The following is a 9,115-nucleotide window of genomic DNA, read 5'->3' as shown; positions in this document are numbered from 1 at the left end:
GGGGATGGTTATTAGAGTTGGTTGATTTTCCCTTCTTTCCCTCTTTGTACCCTTATTCCCCTTATATCATTCCAAATTATCAATAAAAACAAACTTGCTTCGGATCTAAATGTGTCAAGTCTAAATGTTTGTCAAATATTTACTATTTAGGCTTACCTCCGGCAATGAGAGGACCCCACGATATCTAGGAAATGCACTAGCCTTAATGCGTGAATTAAATGCTCTGTGTTATTTCCTGTTTATATAAATGAAGAAACAGACTCTCGTTTCTTTTTCTTTTTCTTTCTTCTTATTTTTCCTTTTGCTTCATTATTACCGCCAAAAGAAAAAGAAAGTTGGTTTGTGTCGACCGAAACTAGAAGAACCACCGTACAATCTAAGACCAAAGGGAAAGATGTCAGCTACAGAAAACCCGACTGAACATGCTCTGGTCATAACCAACAACCCTATGCAATCAAGGGAGAAGGACGATACCAGGAATAATGAACATGTGGCTAGGATGGCCCATGAAATTGAGTCTCTAAGGGAGGAAGTACAACATATCAACCACCTCATTTTCCTTCTTTGGATTTGAATCCGGAAGAAGATCCATAAGAAAAAGAGGAGATGGGAAACGACACCGGGGATGGTTATTAGAGTTGGTTGATTTCCCCTTCTTTCCCTCTTTGTACCCTTATTCCCCTTATATCATTCCAAATTGTCAATGAAAATAAACTTTCTTCGGATCTAAATGTGTCAAGTCAAAATGTTTGTCAAATATCTACTATTTAGGCCTACCTCCAGCAATGAGAAGACCCCACAAATTTTAGAAAATGCACTAGCCTTACTGTGTGAATTAAATGCTCTGTTTGATTTTCTGCTTGTATACATGAAGAAACAGACTCCCGTTTCATTTTCTTTTTCTTTCTTCTTATTTTTTCTTTTGCTTCATTATTACCAACAAAAGAAAAAGAAAGATGGTTTGTACCGACCGAAATTGGCAGAACCACCGTACAATATAAGATCAAAAGAAAAGATGTCACCTACAGAAAATACGACTGAACATGCTCTAGTCATAGCCGACAACCCTCGGTGATCAAGGGAGAAGGACGATACCAGGAATAATGAACACGTGGCAAGGATGGCCCAAGAAATGGCGTCCCTAAGAGAGGATGTACAACATATCAACCACCTTGTTTTTCTTCTTTGGATTAGAATCCAGAAGAAGATCCATAAGAAGAAGAGGAGATGGGAACGACTCCGTGGATGGTTATTAGGGTTGGTTGATTTCCCCTTCTATCCCGCTTTGTACCCTTATTCCCTTTATATCAGTCCAAATTATCAATAAAAACAAACTTGTTTCGGATCAAAATGTGTCAAGTCTAAATGTTTATCAAATATCTACTATTTAGGCCTACCTCCGACAATGAGAGGACCCCACGATATCTAGGAAATACGCTAGCCTTAATGCGTGAATTAAATGCTCTGTGTGATTTTTTGCTTATATAAATGAAGAAACAGACTCTCATTTCTTTTTCTTTTTCTTTCTTCTTATTTTTTCTTTTGCTTTATTATTACCCTCAAAAGAAAAAGAAAACCCGACAGAACATGCTCTGGTCATAATCGACATCCCTAGGTGATCAAGGGAGAAGGACGATACCAGCAATAATGAACACGTGGCTAGGATGGCCCAAGAAATTGAGTCTCTAAGGGAGGAAGTACAACATATCAACCACCTCATTTTCCTTCTTTGGATTGAATCCAGAAGAAGATCCATAAGAAGAAGAGGAGATGGGAAACGACACCGGGGATGGTTATTAGAGTTTGTTGATTTCCCCTTCTTTCCCTCTTTGTATCCTTATTCGCCTTATATCATTCCAAATTATCAATGAAAACAAACTTGCTTCGGATCTAAATATGTCAAGTCTAAATGTTTGTCAAATATCTACTATTTAGGCCTACGTCCGGCAATGAGAAGAATCAACAAATTCTAGGAAATGCACTAGCCTTAATGTGTGAATTAAATGCTCTGTTTGATTTCCTACTTGTATAAATGAAGAAACAGACTCCCATTTCTTTTCTTTTTCTTTCTTATTATTTTTTATTTTGTTTCATTATTACCAACAAAAGAAAAAGAAAGTTAATTTTTGTCGACCAAAATTGGCAGAACCACCGTACAATCTAAGACCAAAGGGAAAGATGTCAGCTACAGAAAACCCGACTGAACATGCTCTGGTCATAACCTACAACCCTAGGCGATCAAGGGAGAAGGACGATACCAGGAATAATGAACACGTGGCCAGGATGGCCCAAGAAATAGAGCATTTAAGGGAGGAAGTACAACATATCAACCACCTCATTTTCTCTTCTTTAGATTTGAATCCGGAAGAAGATCCATAAGAAGAAGAGGAGATGGGAAACAACACCGGGGATAGTTATTAGACTTGGTTGATTTTCCCTTCTTTCCCTCTTTGTACCCTTATTCCCCTTATATCATTCCAAATTATCAATGAAAACAAACTTGCTTTGGATCTAAATATGTCAAGTCTAAATGTTTGTCAAATATCTACTATTTAGGCCTACCTCCGGCAATGAGAAAAACCCACAAATTCTATGAAACGCACTAGCCTTAATGTATGAATTAAATGCTCTGTTTGATTTCCTGCTTGTATAAATGAAGAAACAGACTCCCGTTTCTTTTTCTTTTTCTTTCTTCTTATTTTTTCTTTTGCTTCATTATTACTAACAAAACAAAAAGAAAGATGGTTTATGCCGACCGAAAATGGCAGAACCACTGTACAATATAAGATCAAAGGGAAAGATGTCAGCTACAGAAAACACGACTGAACATGCTCTGGTCATCGCCGATAACCCTGGGTGATCAAGGGAGAAGGACGATACCAGGAATAATGAACACGTGGCAAGGATGGCCCAAGAAATGGCGTCCCTATGAGAGGAAGTACAACATATCAACCACCTTGTTTTCCTTCTTTGGATTAGAATCCGAAAGAAGATCCATAAGATGAAGAGGAGATGGGAAACGATTCCGGGGATGGTTATTAGAGTTGGTTCATTTCCCATTCTTTCCCGCTTTGTAACCTTATTCCCCTTATATCAGTCCAAATTATCAATGAAAACAAACTTACTTCGGATCTAAATGTGTCAAGTTTAAATGTTTGTCAAATATCTACTATTTAGGCCTACCTCTGGCATGAGAGGACCCCACGATATCTAGGAAATGCGCTAGCCTTAATGCTTGAATTAAAATCTTTGTGTGATTTCTTGCTTATATAAATGAAGAAACAGACGTTTTTTTTTCCTTTTCTTTCTTCTTATTTTTTCTTTTGCTTCATTATTACCCAAAAAAAAAGAAGTTGATTTGTACCGACCGAAATTGGCAGAACCACCGTACAATATAAGATCAAAAGGAAATATGGTGATAGCACCATAGGAAGCTCAACTCTATTCAAGGACAAGGATGAAGCTTTGGAATCTCAAAGATGGCCTTTAACAATATGTCAAGCTAAAGAGTTACAAAATAAGGCCATTAGACTTCAAGTGCAAATAAAGAAGCTTTTAATTGTTGAGGACGAGCTAAAGACCAAAGGAGATAAATTATACAAGTTGTACAATTATTTGGTGGCCCAAATTGAAGTCCAAGAGGAGGAAGATTGAGTCCCGAACTCGGCCCTTGAAATCTAGCAAAAGGGCACCCATAAGAGTCCAAAATGAGCTTAAAAGAGGTCCAAATGGGGGTGTTTGAAATAGAGCCTAATTGGAGTCCAAACCAATGATCCAAACTAATAGTTTTAAGGCCCAAATCTGCCCCAAAGGGATTTGGCCACCCCCTACCTAATTTTGTGACTTTTCTTATTTCTTAGCAACCACCCTACCTAATTTTGATGACTTTGTTACCCCTTAGCAGCCCCCTATCTAATTGTAATGACTTTTTATGCCTTAGTACTCCTATAAATAAGTAGTTCTTCTCATTCATTGAGACACTTCATTATTGATTAAGTATATCATACTTTGAGAGTTCTTTTGAACCTTTGTTACTTGTGCTTTGAGATTTATCTTTCAACCTTTACTAGTTCATAGTTCAAGGTAGTAAGATTACTTCTCTATTGTGATATCTTTGATTCCTTTGTGGTATTCTTAGAAGGCGATTAATACTAGTTATTAATTATTGTCTCAAGTTACTCGTAAAGCGGTCAAGATCCGAATCTATTATTTTGATTTGCTTTTAAGTAAAGGCGTTTGATTTCTTCAATAAATCAAGACGTTGTTGCTTTGATCTTGTCAAGGCTATAGAACTTGCGTTCTTGGAAGTTCTTGGAATTCTTTCCTTGAATTTTCCCATATCCTTTATTTTCTGCCATTTAGTTCTAGTTGCTCAATTCCTTATTGTTATTGCTTCCGTATTTACTTTTCAAATTCTTACTCTAGTTTGGATTTTCGACCTTGTCGTTATCAAGTGGTATCAGAGCAGTTCTATCAAGGTTTCGTTCTTGATAATTTTGGGGATTTCTTGAATACTAAGAGCAAAAAAAAAAACAAGTTAAAAAGAAAAACAAAAAAAACGAAAATCAATTTTTTTTAAAAAAAATTGCTTGCTCTCCAGGAACTTTCTTTTGTATCTAATTTGTTTCCAAAAACTATCAAAGGAAACAAGAAGAGGGGATCCCAGATTTCAAAGATAAGACAAAAATATAATTTTTCTTACTCTTTCTAATCTAAATATATAATCATTTCCTTTTTGTTCGTGCCTTGTTTCAACCGAGCCTAATAGTTCTAGGATTTGGTTCTTCTTTCATTTGTTCCCCAAAAATTTATATTTTACTACTAAGAACTTTACATGAGTTGGGTTTAACCATAAATCTACAAAGTATTTTGTTCAAAGGTTATTTCGAGAGGAAAAAAAAGCAAGAGAGGTGAGAGTATTATAGGAAAAAAGCCAAATTTGAGAGATACATATTTCCCTTAATCTATGTCAAGATATCTCAAATAGGTAGTTACAGTGGAAGGAGGAAAGCTATGACTCAACAACTTGAAAAGTCGAACTTACAGTATACCGAATGGAAGGAAGACAATGGTAAAGTTATTTTTCAAACAAGAGCTAAAGTGATGTCTGCAATTTATGCCCTTAGAATTGACAAAGCATTTGGCTATAACTTAATTAGCACTTATATGGTTGAGAAATTGAACTTGCCTTGTGTTGAACATATTGAACCCTACATGTTGAAAGGGGTAAAAGTAGATAAAAGAGTGTTCTTGCCATTCTCTATTGGAAGGTATGAGGATGTGATTTGGTGTGATGTCATTCCGATGAATAGTTTTCATATCTTGTTGGGATGGCCATGGTATGTCTATAGAAGTGCTTCATATAGTATTGAAAAAATTAGATACTCTTTTGAGATTAATGGGAAGAAACTCATTCTTGGGCCTTTGACTCCCTCACAAATTTGTGAAGATGAAAAGATTGTTAAAGAGAATATGAAAAAATATGAGAGAGAAAAGAATAAGAGGAGTAAGGGAGTGCATGTTGACATTCCAAGAGAGGAAAAAGGAGAGGTTGTCTTAAGTGAAAAGAGTGGGATGTCAAGTGAGGTAAAGAATGATATTGAAAGAAAAGAAAAGAGAGAAGGTAATGAGATGAACAAAGTCTGTGAGGTAGAGAGAGAAAAGCAAGAGGGATTGAGTGAAAGCAAAGAAAAACTCTTTAGTGAGAGAAAAGAGGCTAAGGGTGAGGAAAACGTTAGTCTTGTGATAAAAGCCAAAGAGAGTGTAAGCAAGAAAAAAGTTTCTTTACTTCCTAACCCATTAACTCTTTCTTGTTTTAGTTCTTGTGATTTTGTGCAACCGCGTGTTGAAATACCTTTTGAAAGGGGTGGTGGGGCGCAGGAGATGGTAGCAAAAGATCCAATTGGATTCCAACATGAATTTGGCGATATCTATTCTTGTTGGATGGTGGAAGATAAAAGCTTGGTTAAATTCTTTGTTATTGAACCTTTTAACTATTTTCATTCTTATTTACAGTGTTATGACATGGAGTTTCCTAAAAGCGTTGCTAAGTTGGAGCCATTGCATAAAAGAATACAAGGTGATGATGTTCCATTGTTAAATAATCCAAGTATGGTATGTATAATTGGTTTATTTGCATTCTTGGCCTTTCTAGAACACCTAAGGTATTTTTGGAGGTAATAAATTATACTCTTATTTCTTATGTTGGTGACTTTATATTTTTTGTGGATGATGATATTTTGATGCACATCAAGTCATTAACTGTAATATCTAAGTTAAAGTGCAAGAGTAATTTGCTTCCTTTTGAAATTGTTTATGACATAGATTATTATGTATTCCAACTTGGTGGAAAGTGGCATGAAATTTATGAGAAGAGGCTTGTGAATGAGTTAAATATTTTTTCTTCTCTTATTCAAGTGGCTAATGAGTTTTCATGTGATAAATTGCTAGAATGTGATTTTTGTTGTGTGATGGGGAGTCATTCTTCAAGTCATGTTCAATGTGAGCTTGTAAAAGTATTTGTTACTAGTAAAGATGATATGCATGATTGTTGTAACACTTGTGATCAAATACTCTTTCATGTAGAGGAATCCATGAGATTTGTAATTGTAGATAGTTGGCTATATCATGAAAGTATCTTCTTTGATATATGTGGTAGAGATACTTATATTAAATGGATGTGTGGTCAATCTTTTATAATTTCTTTGTCATGTATACCTATGGACTACCTTACCGACAAGATCGAATAGCAAGTTCCATTGCATGGCGCATCTACGAGAGGTTTTTATTGTATTGATCTAGGTAGGCATAAATTTTGTTGGGATGATGATATCCATATGCTTTATTTACACCTATTAGGATTAATTGGGTTAAATGGACACATGGTCACTATCTTATTTTATTCCTACTAGTTTTTCAGATTAGTGGATGCCATTTACAAGGGCGTGTTTTCTTTTTCTTGCAAGGTCGAAATTCGAGGACGAATTTTCTTCAAGAAGAGGGGAATGATAGCATCCTAGGAAGTTCAACTCTATTCAAGGACAAGGATGAAGCTTTGGAATCTCAAAGATGGCGTTTAACAATATGTCAAGCTAAAGAGTTGCAAAATAAGGCCATTAGACTTCAAGTGCAAATAAAGAAGCTTTTAATTGTGGAGGACGAGCTAAAGACCAAAGGAGATAAATTATACAAGTTGTACAATTATTTGGTGGCCCAAACTGTAGTCCAAGAGGAGGAAGATTGTGTCCCGAACTCGGCCCTTGAAATCTAGCAAAAGGGCACCCATAAGAGCCCAAAATGAGCTTAAAAGAGATCCAAATGGGGGTGTTTGAAATGGAGCCCAATTGGAGTCCAAACCAATGATCCAAACTAGTAGTTTTAAGGCCCAAATCTTCCCCAAAGGGATTTGGCCACCCCCTACCTAATTTTGTGACTTTTCTTATTTCTTAGCAACCACCCTACCTAATTTTGATGACTTTGTTACCCCTTAGCAGCCCCCTACCTAATTGTAATGACTTTTTATGCCTTAGTACTCCTATAAATAAGGAGTTCTTCTCATTCATTGAGACACTTCATTATTGATTAAGTATATCATACTTTGAGAGTTCTTTTGAACCTTTGTTACTTGTGCTTTGAGATTTATCTTTCAACCTTTACTAGTTCATAGTTCAAGGTAGTAAGATTACTTCTCTATTGTGATATCTGTGATTCCTTTGTGGTATTCTTAGAAGGCGATTAATACTAGTTATTAATTGTTGTCTCAAGTTACTCGTAAAGCGGTCAAGATCCGAATCTATTGTTTTGATTTGCTTTTAACTAAAGGCGTTTGATTTCTTCAATAAATCAAGACGTTGTTGGTTTGATCTTGTCAAGGCTATAGAACTTGCGTTCTTGGAAGTTCTTGGAATTCTTTCCTTGAATTTTCCCATATCCTTTATTTTCTGCCATTTAGTTCTAGTTGCTCAATTCCTTATTGTTATTGCTTCAGCATTTACTTTTCAAATTCTTACTCTAGCTTGGATTCCTGACCTTGTCGTTATCATATGTCAGCTACAGAAAACACGACTGAACATGCTTTGGTCATAGCCGACAACCCTGGGTGATCAAGGGAGAAGGACGATGAACATGTGGCAAGGATGGCCTAAGAAATGGCGTCCCTAAGAGAGGAAGTACAACATATCAACCACCTTGTTTTCCTTCTTTGGAGTAGAATCTTGAAGAAGATCCATAAGAAGAACAGGAGATGGGAAACGACTCCAGGGATGGTTATTAGAGTTGGTTCATTTTCCCTTCTTTCCCGCTTTGTACCCTTATTTCCCTTATATCAGTCCAAGTTATCAATGAAAACAAACTTGCTACGGATCTAAATGTGTCAAGTCTAAATGTTTGTCAAATATCTACTATTTAGGCCTACCTCCGGCAATGAGAGGACCCCACGATATCTAGGAAATGCGCTAGCCTTAATGCGTGAATTAAATGCTCTGTGTGATTTCCTGCTTATATAAATGAAAAAACAGACTCCCATTTGTTTTTGTTTTTCTTTCTTCTTATTTTTTCTTTTGCTTCATTATTACCCCCAAAAGAAAAAGAAAGTTGGTTTCTGTCGGCCGAAACTGGCAAAACCACCGTACCATCTAAGACCTGAAAGAAAGATGCCAGCTACGGAAAACCCGACTGAACATGCTCTGGTCATAACCGACAACCCTAGGCGATCAAGGGAGAAGGATGATACCAGGAATAATGAACACGTGGCAAGGATGGCCCAAGAAATTGAGTCTCTAAGGGAGGAAGTACAACATATCAACCACCTCATTTTCCTTCTTTGGATTTGAATACGGAAGAAGATCCATAAGAAGAAGAGGAGATAGGAAACGACACCGGGGATGGTTATTAGTGTTGGTTAATTTCTCCTTCTTTCGCTCTTGGTACCCATATTCCCCTTATATCATTCCAAATTATCAATGAAAACAAACTTGCTTCGGATCTAAATGTGTCAAGTCTAAATATTTTTCAAATATCTACTATTTAGGCCTACCTCCGGCAATGAGAAGACCCCACAAATTCTAGGAAATGCGCTCGCCTTAATGTTTGAATTAAATGCTCTGTTTGATTTCCT

This window comes from Nicotiana tabacum, chromosome 23 (assembly GCF_000715075.1).
Source record: "Nicotiana tabacum cultivar K326 chromosome 23, ASM71507v2, whole genome shotgun sequence".
NCBI lineage: Eukaryota > Viridiplantae > Streptophyta > Magnoliopsida > Solanales > Solanaceae > Nicotiana > Nicotiana tabacum.
Note: the sequence above shows the minus strand (reverse complement) of the source record.